Raw genomic sequence first — 14126 nt, forward strand, 5'->3', positions numbered from 1 at the left:
AGTGTTACTGTCTTGTGCATATTCGGTTTCTCTTATTAGTCCAGGTTATGGTAATGTAATTGATGACTTATGCATGCATGCACAGCTTCCACTATATTCTCCTAGAGATTAAGCTTGAGCAGGGAGTAGTAACCGTCTTAGACTCGAGACGAAAAGATCCCCAGGACTATGCGAACATGACTCAAATGCTCGAGAAGTAAGTTAAATCAATCATTATCCACCATATCAGCAACTTTGTTCATTTCCTGATATCAAGTAATTGTTTTCTTTGTCTGGCAGGGTTTGGAGAAAATTCACCACAAAAGCTCCGGGACTGCCGAAGAAGCTGCAATTTAAACACCCGAAAGTAAGTACTATAGTAGCATGTTCCGCGCATCTCCTAGTGATTCAAGCGCTAGTTTCATCAATACCATTTAGCATGCTTGCTTATCAGTTTGATTGACCACTATTTCTTGTAAAGTGGTTGTGGCAGGAACCCGGGAATAATTACTGTGGATACTACGTTTGCGAGTCCATCCGCTACACGACCTGTGAGCGGGGCTACACTTAAGAACAATATGAAGTGCGTAAGCAATAATATTCACAATTTTATTTTATTACCATCATTTGTGTTGAGTTTCATTTATTCATATATATATATATGTATTGACCCCCTTCTTCAAATTAGATGTTTCGGAAGCGGGATGAACTCCTAGCACCAGATCGTATGCGAGGAATTCAAGAGGAATTGGCGGCATTCTTCCTTGACCATGTGATCGCTGAAAACGGAGAATACTATGTGGACCATGTGTTCTTACAATTTAATTAGGAGATTGTATTGTAAGAGATAATTATTGTATATATGTAGCCGGTAGTGTCGGATAGATATACGAGAACTTGTTGTTCGACCAATCTCTCAGAGAAGGAGAGGTGGTCGATATCACTTCTCTCTGTATGCATATGTTCATAACGATCTTCTGTTTCCTTCATTTGATTACTAGCTAGCGTGTCTAGTCCTCTCCATACGTATATAGTACGTAGCGTCGACCAAGCACGGAGATAAGAGAGGACACTTCTCTCTATTAATTAGCTAGCTAACACAATATATGAAACACCTAAATTAACTCCCCAACCCCCCCCCCTTTCAAAAAAAAACAAAAACCCCAGCCCCTGAAATGCTGACGCGTGGATGCCTATTGGTCCTGGTTGGTGACACCAACCGGGACAAAAGGCCCTGCCTATTGGTCCCGGTTGGTGGCACCAACCGGGACCAAAGGCCCCCCTGCCCGGGCTGGCAGCAGAGGCCACGTGGAGGACCTTCTGTCCCGGTTCGTGTAAGAACCGGGACTAAAGGGTTAGGGCTTTAGTAACGACCCTTTAGTCCCGGTTCGAAAACCGGGACAAAAGGCCATTACAAACCGGGGTAAAAGCCCCTTTTCCTACTAGTGAGAGAGCTCCTCAGAGGAGGATTCAGAGACTGATAACCAGTCCTATTTCCCCCCTGAGGTCTATGCTCAAACTTGGCAGGGTTATATTACCCATGTCATGCATGTTGTCTTGCATTGCTTAGTTTTTACATCATATATGGATTGCCATCTACTTACTTGCTTACTATATAAATCATATATTTGAATTATATCCTGCCATCATGTTTACATAGTACATACACATCATCTATCTGAATTATGGCATGGCAACCCATTTAATAAAGACATCATATAGTTGTATCATCTCATCCTGTTTAGTGTTTACAGTCATCATATTTTGAATTATGGCATTCTATCCGTGAATGTATGTGAACTATGGCATGCCAACCTATTTAATAAACACATTATATAGTTATGTCATGTCATCCTGTTTACATAGTCTCATATTTTGAACTATGTCTTTCCATCTTTTTTAGTTAGCCATCATAATGTGAAATTGTCTCATGCTATCCTGTTTAGTTAGCCATCATATATGTGAAATTGTGTCATGCTATCCTGTTTGGTTAGACAACACAAATATGAATTATTTCATGCCCTCTTTTATTCCCCACTATCCATTGCACCTGTCTATCATACAATGTCTATACTTTCAATTACTTTTCTTGTTTATCAGCCATTTGAATTGGAGAGCGTGATGGCAGTATCTAAGGGAGTAACAACACGGTCCTGAGAAAAGATAGTGCTACCAGTTGATGCAGATAGAACCACGGTTGTACTTGCCCAAGGACCAGATCCACCACACATAACCCAGACTCTCGCAGATTGTACCCCTACCCAGTTGGACAGAGAACCAGCTACACCCCTTCTAACCCCAACCCCGGCAGATAGTAACCCAGTTCCAGTTGACACAGCACCGTCTCCACCACAGAGCACCCAAACACGAGCAGTTAGTAAGGGAACTGCAGTGCCCAAAGCACGAGGACCACCACTCCGAATCCCAACTCAACGCTTAAAGGAGAAGAAGATTTGTTCTCAGGTCAGGTTCTGTAGCTATGGTTCATACCCCTTTGCTCTTGCATTACTGTATTTACTCATACCAACTATTTTCAAATTTGAAGGATGGAACTGAAACTCCAATGACACAACAGGTATGTTTTAAACCTGTTTCTTTAATTGGTTTGCTGTTGTAACCTGCTCTATGTTGATTTCAGTTTCAATTGAATAAATAGTTATGTTCTCATGGCATGCACATTACAAGTGTTGTTATTGCTCTATAGTTACCCACACTTATATTCTATCTATTCTGCTTTGTCTTGAACAAATATTATTTGAACTGTGTCTCTATCTTGATTTGGCAACAAAAACTAGAATGATGTAGACCATAAAGTGACCATGGTACATAGATATATGTTTGTTTCATGTTGTTATCCTGTCCACTTTACTACTGAACTCATTTACCAAAATGAGTTTCGTATACAACATGGTAAACATGTGATGTGTCTGCTTGTTTCTCTTTTAGAATGCAGACAAAATATTGGAGAACATTACCGCGTTATCCAATGGTAAAGGAAGTAATGCAGATAAGGTTCAAGATAGTGAGACATCCCTGTTGGTCTCCAAGAAAGCTGATAAAAACTATCTTGACGACAGTGAGGGAACCCAAAAGTCCTGTCTTGATGTAGTGTTCGAGTTACTGACCACTACTGCTGGCACAAGCTCTTCGAACTCGCTGCCTGAATCAGTTCGTCTTCTTGAGTCTCAACTTCAAGTTGAAAGACATCGATTAGATGTGCTGCGACAGGAAGCTGAAGGACTGACGAAGTCCCTGCATAATTCAGATGCATATTTTCTGGTGCAACAGCAAGTGCTGGAGGATTTAAGCGCCAAACAAGAGAAAGTTAATAAGCTTGCTAAGCATCTTGCCAGCATTATGGGTACCCAGGATATTGTTTCTTGAGATCTTCTGAAGTGGTTTCAGTTCTGGATTTGTTTTGCTGCGGCGTTTATTTGCGCTGGTCGCCAACTTTGACAACCAGTGTATATGATATGCTGCTTTGTTCCCTATATTTGTACTGGTGGAGAACTTTGATGCCCAGTGGATGTAATATGTGTAATAGCCGTGATAGCTTAGCGTTAGTTGCTTGCTCATTTATTTCCTTGTTGTCTTGTTTATTTTTTTGCTTGTAGTCATTGCAGTTCTTTTTCCGCGGTTAGCTAGTGGCTGCAATAACCTATTTTTTAAAACTAGGCCACAATAACCATGGGCTAATATTTATTGTAGTGACACTGGGCCTCCTACTGGCCGTAGAAACAGTGGGCCTTCTACGGGCCGTAGAAACAAGGGGCCTTCTATGGGCCGTAGAAACAATGGGCCTTCTGCGGGCCGTATCATCAATGGGCCTTCTGCGGGCCGTATCATCAATGGGCCTTATACGGGCCGTATGATCGATTGGCCAAACATGGGCCAAACAGACCGCATTATGGCCGTAAACAGGCTACAGTTGGAATCGTCCGTTCATGGGCCGACCATAACGGGCCATCGTTAATAGGCCGTATTTGATGACGCTATGAAACGGCCCAACGTATTAACGGACCACAAACTGGCCGACTGTAACCACGGGCTGAATTTGGCCCACAAGCCGAAAATGACAGTAACGGGCCGTAAGTAAACGAATGCTGGAAATGAGCCCAAGAATAAATGGGCTCTGATAAGGCCGAAAGATAACATGGGATGGAAACGGCCCAACGGAATAACGGGCCGTTAATGGGTATAAAGTGATACACTGTTCATTATGGGCCAGTTTCACTACGGGCCGTTAATGGGTGTAAAGTGATACACTGTTCATTACGGGCCAGTTTCACCACGGGCCGTTAATAGGCCAAGAGTTACATAGGGCCTCATATGGGCCGAAAGACGTCATGGGCCATACATGCGCCAGAAGTGAAAACGGGCTGGAATCATATTGGTGGCCCAGATGACGCTACTGGGCCTAATTCGGATAGGGCGTAACGGGCCTTGGGTTAGCGGGCTGTAAATGGGCTATATGCGAACAGGCCGTTAACAGGCTTTCCATGGGCCGGCCCGCCACCTTTTGACCAAGTCAAACGGGCCGGCCTTTTCACAGGAATGGGCCTCTGTTGGGCCGTGCCACATGTCGACGTATCATAGGCGCCTTCCGTCCAATGAGTGGATGACATCTGTCCCAACGATGAGCCGACACGTGTTTCCTCCAGCCAATGATGATTTTACACATGGAAAATACCCATTGGTCGGGGCTGTTAACGGGTTATCAGATCCAAAACCCGACCCAATAGCTTAACGGCGTTCCGTTACGGTGGATGCCACGTGTCAGTCCCCCTTGACGAAAGCACTTCTGTGACGCGCGATTTATCGTTTTGGAAGTGGACACTTCCATGATGATAATTTTGGTAATGTCATGGAACACTTCTACGACAGCACAGGTATGACTATCTTGATTCTGTCATAAAATCGTCATGGATGTACATGCATGACAAAAAACGCGACCTACTGTGACAAACACGTATCATCACGGAAGTGTATTTTTTTGTAGTGATCTAGGCTAGACGGACCATCTCTGCTGCCTTTAAGTGACTTTTTCCGTTGACCGGGTCTTGAGCCCCTGAATCCGGCGTTTACTGTTGTATTGTCCGGGCTTTCTCCGTTGTTCCGACGTTTGTTTTTATTTCGTCGTGGCTTTCCATTGCCATCCCTGACTTCAGATGTGTCGGGGTCGCTGGTGCTGCTACGTGCCAACCAGCAGTCCTCTCCCACGCAAAAGAGGGTCATTAGTGTAGTTAAGGCTGCCATTGTCCTTGGTTTTTCCTGGCCCAGGTGTCTCGCCAGCCATTCGTCCCGAACACTGTGTTTGAAAGCTGCTAAGGCTTCGGCGTCCGGACAGTCGACGATTTGGTTCTTCTTAGTAAGAAATCGTTTCCAAAGCTTACGGGCTGACTCTCCGGGTTGTTGGGTTATGTGACTTAGATCATCTGCATCCGGAGGTCGGCCATAGGTCCCTTGGAAATTGGCCCTGAAAGCATCCTCAAGTTCTTCCCAGCTTCCAATGGAATTTTCGGGGAGGCTTTTCAGCCAGTGCCGAGTTGGTCCTTTTAGCTTGAGGGGTAGGTATTTGATGGCGTGGAGATCGTCTCCGCGAGCCATGTGTATGTGATGAATAAAGTCTTCTATCCAGACCGCATGGTCTGTCGTTCCGTCGTATGCCTCGATATTCATGGGTTTAAACCCTTCTGGAAATTCATGATCCAGTACCTCATCGGTGAAGCACAAGGGGTGTGCAACCCCCCTGTATTTGACTGTGTCGCGGCGTGGGCCCGACGGTTGCTGTGTTCGGTGTTGGTTCTGAACTGGTAAGTTACCTGCATATTTGGCTTAAGGGCCCTGATCCTGTGCGGGAACGCGTTCCCTGGATCCATAAATGGACCTGGTTCTGCCAGCCCTTTTGTCCAGGTCTTCACGTAATTCGTGTTTTTGGTTCTGGGTTGCGACCTCCCTTCCTTTATGGAGAGGGGGCGCGGTTTTGTATGCGGCTTTGTTAGCCGCTCTGTCTCGACTACGAGGTGGTCGGCCTGGTTGATCGGCCGTACTGTTATTTGGCGGTATGGGCATAATAGCATCGTCGTCGAATTCGGGCAACAGTTTGCGTTTGGGGTAGCTATTTGTTTGGCGATTACCGCCGTATTTTTCCTCAGCGTCGAGCACTTCATTCCATCTATTATTGAGTGTATCCTGTGTGGCTTTAAGCCATTGCTTCTGCTTCTTCAAGCTCCTCGCGGTGGCGGTAAGTCTCTGGTGGAGGTGCTGTTGTTCCAATTGTTCTTCCGGGACGATGAATGCATCGTCATCCCGACTGCTGTCCTCTTCGGAGACAGGTTGATAATTGGGGTCTTCGTCATCGCTGTGATCGGACAGGGGCCCCGGACTGTGTTCGCCATCACCTTGCTCGTCCCGCTCCATTGCTGGGTCCGCGGTTTCTTTGTTGTCTTCGGCGTCGTCCGGGGTGTTGTTCCCTCTTGTGCCAGTATCACTACTTTTACCATGGCGTGGTTTCGAGCGGCACCACTGACGTCGGCACTTTGGCTGTTTTCCAGGAGTTTTATCCTCAACTGGGTCCTTTTTGTCATCGCCGTTGTCTTCTTTGGGTGTATCCACCATGTATATGTCGTATGAGGAGGTGGCTGTCCAGCGCCCTGTGGGCGGTGGTTCCTGTTCTTCTCCGGCATCGTCGTCCATACCGTTGATGTCTTCGGAGTCGAAATCAAGCATGTCGGTCAAATCGTCGACAGTGGCTATCAAGTGGGTGGTGGGTGGGTAACGAAGTTCTTCGTCGTCCGCTTCCCACTCAAGCCGAACATAGTTCGGCCAAGAATCTCCTGACAAGGAGATGGACTTTAATGAGTTTAACACATCGCCTAAGGGTGACTGTTGGAAGATGTCCGCGGAGCTGAACTCTAAGATCGATGCCTGGTCAGATTCGATGGGTGCGGATACACGCGGTTCGGAGCCTATGGCGAGAGATGAGTCCGAGGCTCCGATGACACAGGCCTCGTTGGAGGCCAGATCTGTGCCCAGCTCTAGCGCCGTTGAGTTCGCGGCTTCCGTGGCGAGGTTGAGCCTCCCCTCCCCGGATGGCGCGCTCTGCTCTGGATCTAGGGCCAGTGCGGCTACATGCGCAATCTCCTGCAAATAGTCTGATGACAGATTTAAGTCATGTTCATCGTGGCGGCAGGGTGCGGCTGTTATGGGCTCGAATCCATCGAAGATCGAGTCTCCGCGGATGTCGGCGGTGTAGTTCAAGCTTCCAAACCTGACCTGATGGCCAGGGGCGTAGCTGTCGATCTGCTCCAGATGGCCAAGCGAGTTGGCCCGCAGTGCGAAGCCGCCGAATACGAAGATCTGTCCGGGGAGAAAACTTCACCCTGGACGGCGCTGTCGTGGATGATTGAAGGAGCCATCAAGCCTTATGATGACGACACCGTGGAATTCTCAATGAAAGCACCCATGTCGGTGTCAAAACCGGCGGATCTCGGGTAGGGGGTCCCGAACTGTGCGTCTAAGGCTAATGGTAACAGGAGGCGGGGGACACAATGTTTACCCAGGTTCGGGCCCTCTCGTTGGAGGTAATACCCTACTTCCTGCTTGATTGATCTTGATGATATGAGTATTACAAGAGTTGATCTACCACGAGATCGGAGAGGCTAAACCTAGAAGCTAGCCTATGGTTATGATTGTTGTTGTCCTACGGACTACACCCTCCGGTTTATATAGACACCGGAGGGAGCTAGGGTTACACAGAGTCGGTTACAGAGAAAGGAATCTTCATATCCGAATCGCCAAGCTTGCCTTCCACGCAACGGAGAGTCCTATCCGGACACGGGACGAAGTCTTCTATCTTGTATCTTTATAGCCCTACAGTCCGGCATATGCATATAATCCGGCTGTCCGAGGACCCCTTAATCCGGGACTCCCTCACTCATCCTTTACACGCTAGTTGCGGCGGGGAAGCAGTGTGTGCCCATCAATTGTACAGGCTGTGCGCAGGCGGCGACGTCGACTCCTCCTTCGCGCATCGTCCGATCTGGATACCGAGGTTGCACGTTGGGACGCGGGGTCCTCCTTGACGCGGCGTCTGACTTGGGCGCCGCCGCGGTTGCGCGGGGAAGGCAGGGTCGTCCTTGACCCGTCGAAGTGGGGACACCGGCTCCCGCTTCACGCGCTAGCGCAACTGGGACGACGACGATGGTGGCGCCGGGCCTATCTCATGGAGCGATGACGATCTCCTTGCTGGAGGAGCCGGCCGGCGAGGATGCCAAGGGGCCCAGAGAGTGAGGTCAGCGACCACCTCTTGAGATGTGCACACTATTTTACGGTACGTGTAGATGGTATAGGAGAAGGCGCGCTCTCGACCTGGATTTTTTTTCATCACCCTTTTATTTACTTTGAAACAGCGATAGAGCAACAAAGACGCATGAAGAGATAAGGAAGAAAGAACAAAGAGCAAAATTTCTCCTCCAACGCGGGTATTTAGATGACATTTGGCTAGGGTAAATAGAATAGAGGGGGGCATGTGGATCGTCATATATAAGAAATCAATAGAAACAAGATATTTGTTTTTGTGATAAGTTGTAGGTCAGGCACAAACTCATAGAATGTAAATTATAGTTAATTAATCTTGTTATACATCTCTTATTTTTTATTCCTTGACAACGCACAGTCATTCAGCTGGTTAGTTTTTGTTCTTCTCATTTGCCCAATTTAAACATTTTATCCCTGTTTTTAACTCTCCGCTTGGATATACCCTGATTTACGCTCATCTTATTTGTGCTTCACTTTTGTATAGTGAAGTAACTAAATGGCAGAAGGTTAAATAGATAGCTCAGCATATTTGCCTCTCTCAATAAAGCATCTGTTGCCGCCCCCTCCTCCTTCAAAAAAGAAAGTTAGGGTTCCTACCTCTGGCCGGCGCCGACGCAGGTCTGGCTCTTCTCCGGTGGCCCTAGGGCCATGGAGGCGCCGTGGATCCTGGCAAGGGCCGGCGGGAGGTCTCCGTTCTAGGGTTTGTGTCCTGCTCAGGAAGGCGAGACGGCGGCGACTCCCTGAAGATGGAATAAAGGTCTACCCGCCTAGTCCATGTTCCAGCGGTGCGTCTAGCATCGGTGGTGGGCGTGTGGGGGTGTGTCTCCGGCAGATCCATCTTTGGTGCATTTTCTCGGATCTCGTCGTTGTTCGTCTACGTTCGTGTGTCTTCGGTTTGGATCCTTCCGATCTACGTTATTTTTCATAGGCGGCGGTTGCTGTTCTGGGGTGCTGGTCCTATGGGGCCATAGCACGACGACTTCCCGACGGTCTACAACAACAAATTGTGCCCCACTCCGGTGATGGAGGGGCGTTGACGGCGACGCGCCTTCGGCTCGCTTCAATGCCTGTAGTCGTCGCTAGATGGTCTACGGATCTGGATGTAATTTTTATTTCTGGTGTTCGTTGTACTACCATGATTAGAATGAATAGATTGGAAGTTTTCTAAAAAAAATAGATAGCTCAGCCAATAATGTGTTTGTTTAGCCGTCTCTTTGTGAGTGAGGTGGCAGGCACCTTGCAGACAGCAACGGTCTAGACTGATGTACTTTCCCTAGGGGCCATCAATCGGTAGTTTGATTCTAGCTAGGTAGTCTGACAGCTGAAAAGCTCGATTGGCGTGGCGGACAAGATCGATTGGCCGCTTGGCGGACAAGATCGGTTGGCGGAGTGGTTCTTTTTGTCCGGATTCTATGCGTTCGTCGCCACCAAATCTGATATGTTTAAATTAACTGACGACCATATCTTGTCTCGGGAATAATCCTACACACACGGGCTAATTACCGGAGTTTTACGGGGTGCCTTCACAATAATTAACCTGTCCCCCTGATTTTCGGCTGGGTGGGTCTTCCTCTTCCTAATCCTAATCAAATTCTGCCACATGTGACAGCCGGTAAACCCTGAAAAAATTTGTCTGTGAATGTAGCATCGCCGCTTGTTTATGGCATCATTCATAGTCATGAAAGCGGCAATATCGTGCCGGCGAGAGCGCCATTGGCCAGAATACATGCCAGCTTAAGAAATCACCCACAGTTAATGCTGGCACACTAGCCAGTGCACGAAAAATGGCCATAGTTCATGCCTCGCCGCTCTAGTTCATCCCCGCACACAAGCCGACATACAAAATGATAATCGCTCTTGGCTGTTGCTCAATCATCTAGGTCGGAGATCACCTTTGCTTATTCTCGAACTAAACCTTTCTCCTCGTGGACACCTTGCTCAAGTCCACCTCCTTCACAATGAAAACTAGTACCACCTCTTTTACTTTGGTGTTCGCATTGGTCGCCTCAATCTCGAGCTTCTTCGTTTCAACGGCCTTCTCAATCTCGAACTTCCTCCTTCCGACCGCATCCTCCATCTCGAGTTTTTTGTTTGTAGCTCGATGTACGCCTCCATTTACTTCTCTTTATCCTGGCGCTTCCTCTCATCTCTTCATTCCTTTTGGGTAATCATGCCTTGCAAAGTTTCTTGCAAGCCGAACGATGCCGCAACATGCTTCTCGTGCACCTTGGAGTTGTTCTTACCCCACGGCCGCTTCTCACCTTCTACGTCCTCATTGACAGTGGCTGGCTCTCTATTCTTATTTTGAGCGGCATATTGCTCTCTAAACTTGGGGCAATTCTTGATGATGGTCCAACAATGGATGTAGGTGTTTGTTCCCATGTTTGGCTTTAAAGGCTTCCAAAGTATGGAATGCCTACAACTAAAAGTGAAGGACACAATGTAATAGTGAAGGGCACGAATGCAACAAACATGAAAATGACATATGAACAAACATAAAAAGTTAGTATGCCATGCCGCTCATGCCTAGGCCACTCACAGGACGGCCTCCAATGCTCTCAAGGGCGGAACAAAACTTGGTGCATTCTTGTTGGATAAACCTCCACCTCTTTTGGATTTGAACCAACGTCATGGTTGCTCGAACTTGTAGGCAGTAACATCTTACGTTCATAGAAACACATGAACTCTCCCCACAAATAGGCTCCTCTTTGCTCAGTGCCGATCTTTGGGATCTTGCCCGATTTCTTTCCAACCTTCGCAAGTCAAATTGGCCACAACTTTGGTGTATGCTCCTGTCCGTATGCTTTGCGTCCTCTTTTGTGCATTGGCTTGTTGAGTAGGTCATCGACAAATAATGGTTCCCCCTCAATGTCTACACCATCTTCTTCGTCTCAATAATACATGTCTTCATGCCATTGCTTGCTTGGGCCGTTGTTTGCTCCTTGGTTGCCGTGGACACCAATGATTTCGGTACCATCTTGGCCGCGGCGAAATTGGCTTTGGGTCTTTTTGGCATCGTAGCCTCGGCCACGACACTCGAAGGCGATATTGTCCATGAAATCGTGGTGGTAGGCCAAGTCATCTTGCGTTAGCATCGAAACCACTGTTTAGTCGAACAGCTTGTGGTCGTCGGGAAGGTTGGCGGTAGAAATAGCCCTAGGCTGATTCTTTTCTGTCTCGGTGGCTGACTGGCCGGCGCCAAGCAAAGGCGTGGTGTTGAGGTCGATGCTGGTTGCGGGAGCTGGTATGGCCCGCATGATCACGCAACCTTCCAGCGACATGGAGAAGCGGGTTGTAGCCGGGTTGTTCATGTCTGCAGTGTTGTGGAGGTGTGCAGCGACCACACTTGTGGAGGGCGAACAACCGACGAGCTAGTGCTTGTTGCGGCCATGGTAGCAGCGGTAAAAATGGCAAGTGTTGGGTGATTGAATCCTACCATGAGGAGGGCCTGATGCATGGCCTTGGCGATGATGGCCTCGTTTTCTCCCGAACGACAGCCCTCTGTTGCTTGGCGGTGGCTTTGAGGGCGGCCTGGGCGGCGGCATTCCTCTCTACATCTCCGGCCCCACGGCTAGCCCTCCTCACTGATTCTCAGGCAAGCTCCTTGGATCTTCTTGGGCTTCTTGTCTGGGAAGCCGGCCGCATTGGCAGCCGGGATGGTGACGGCGGCGATCTTTAGCTCGATGGCCATGGGGGTGGCGGGTGTGTAGGCCGGAGGGATTTGGGAGGGAAGGAGGAAGGGGGTGTAATGGGGAGGTAGTGCCTCCAACGGGCGTGTGTCGAGCGGTTCTGCACTGCGTCCGTATCGACACAAACCCGACTCAAATTTAAATCAAAAATGGGTTGCGGACTTATCCCCGCCCGTTGGCGTTGCGCTGCGTTTTCTATACGTTATGATCCAAATATACAGGGACGGACCAAATGCGGCTCTACGTTGGAGTTGGCATAACACAGACTTGCGGGTACTATACGAGCCGACCCGACTTTAGTCACATCATGGTATCATGTATAATGTATATAGTATATACCCGTGATTACCTCCCGAGTGATCCCGGCCCGATAGTACAGCATGGCAGATGGACAAGAATGTAGGGCCACTGATGAAATACTAGCATCCTATACTAAGCATTTAGGATAGCAGGTAAAGGTATCAACAATTGTAGCAACAATGACAGGGTATGCAAAAGAATAGGAGCTATCAAATCAACAACAGTAGCAAACCTAGTGCAAGAATAAGAGAGAAGAGTGGGCGATATCTAGTTGATCAAGGGGGGTTTGCTTGCGTGGAAGCTCAGACGAGAAGGAGGGGTCGTCAACACCGTAGTCAATCGGGGCAGCAGCAGCGACGTCAGTCTTGTAGTCTACCAGAGAGAAGAGAGGGAAGAAACAATGAATACAATGCAAACAGATGCATGACAAAGCAAATAGCGGTGCTAGGAGTTCCCTAGCGCTGTAGTAGGCGATACTGGTGAAGGGGTAAACATCCGGGAAGGTATTCCCGGTGTTTCGCGTTTTCGGACAGACGGACCGGAGGGGGACGGTTGCAGGTTCACTACGCTAGGGACGTGTGGCGGACGAACGGACTACTTATTTGGATTCATCTTGTTGTTCTGAGCAACTTACATGTACAAAGTATTTTCATCCGAGTTACGGTTTATTTTATATTATTTTTCAAAGTTTTAAATTCAAATTTTAGAACTAATAGAATTAATTTAATTAGAAAATGCAATTATGACCTTAGCGTGACACCAGCATCATGTCAGCAGAGCCAAAGGTTGACCAGGTCAACCCTGGCAGGTGGGACCCGTTCGTCATTGACTTAGATTAACTAAACATGTTAATTAGCTTAATCACTTGATTAGGTTAACTAATTTTAATTAGCTTAGTTAAACATAATTAATTAACTTAATTAATCCACTAATTAATTAGTTAATAATTAATAATTTATTTATTTTATTAACTTATTTTTTTAACATATTTTCCAGGGGCTGGGCCCCGGCAATCAGTGGCCCGGGCCACAACCGGGCTAACAGGCAATCGGGCGACAAGCGTTGGGCGCCCGACGGGGCAGACCCGGGCGGAGGCCTACGGGACGCCGCGCGGCGCCGGAGAGGCGCATGATGGGACCGGAAGGGGCGCGGCAAAGTGCGGCGCTGAGCAGTGGGGGCGGCAGCGGGAGGTGGTGTCGCGGTGGAGCAGGGGGCGCGGCAGCCGGGGCGGGGCAATGTGGAGAGCAGCACTGGGCGCGGCGTCGCGCGGGAAGCAGCAGGGCGGCAGAGAGCACGTGGGGGAAGGTGCGGCCCCGGGTGTAGGTGGAGCGGGTCGTCGGTGAGCTGCGCCGGCAGAGGGTGGCGAGGTCACGGCGAGCGATGGGGAACGAGCATGGAGCAGAGCGGAAGGGGGGGTGGACGAGCGGAGGCGAGGCGGGTGGCTTGCGGTTGCGGTTGTGCGCGCGCGCGCAGAGGCGCAGTCAGGTGCGAGAGCGGCTGGGGGGTGCGCGGGAGAGTGCGAGCGGGCGCGGCCAGTAGGGGAACGGCGCAGACACATGTGCGGCCGAAGCACGGCCACGGCGGCCATGGGGTGGCAGGGGATGCGCAGCTGCGTGCGTGGCGAGGGCGAAGAGGAGGGAAGGGGAGGCCGCGGGCCTCACCGGCGTTGCAGGGGTACGGTCGTCGAGGCTCGGGGAAGCCTTTGGGGAGGAGGACGGGGACGACATGCGGCAACGGACGATGACGGGATGGAATGGGGAGGTACTGCCTCCGACACGCGTGCCAGGGGAGGACAAAGGCAGACGTTGCGCGCTTTTGCACTGTGTCCGTTTGGACGCA

Source organism: Aegilops tauschii, chromosome 1 (assembly GCF_002575655.3).
Source record: "Aegilops tauschii subsp. strangulata cultivar AL8/78 chromosome 1, Aet v6.0, whole genome shotgun sequence".
Classification (NCBI taxonomy): Eukaryota; Viridiplantae; Streptophyta; class Magnoliopsida; order Poales; family Poaceae; genus Aegilops; species Aegilops tauschii.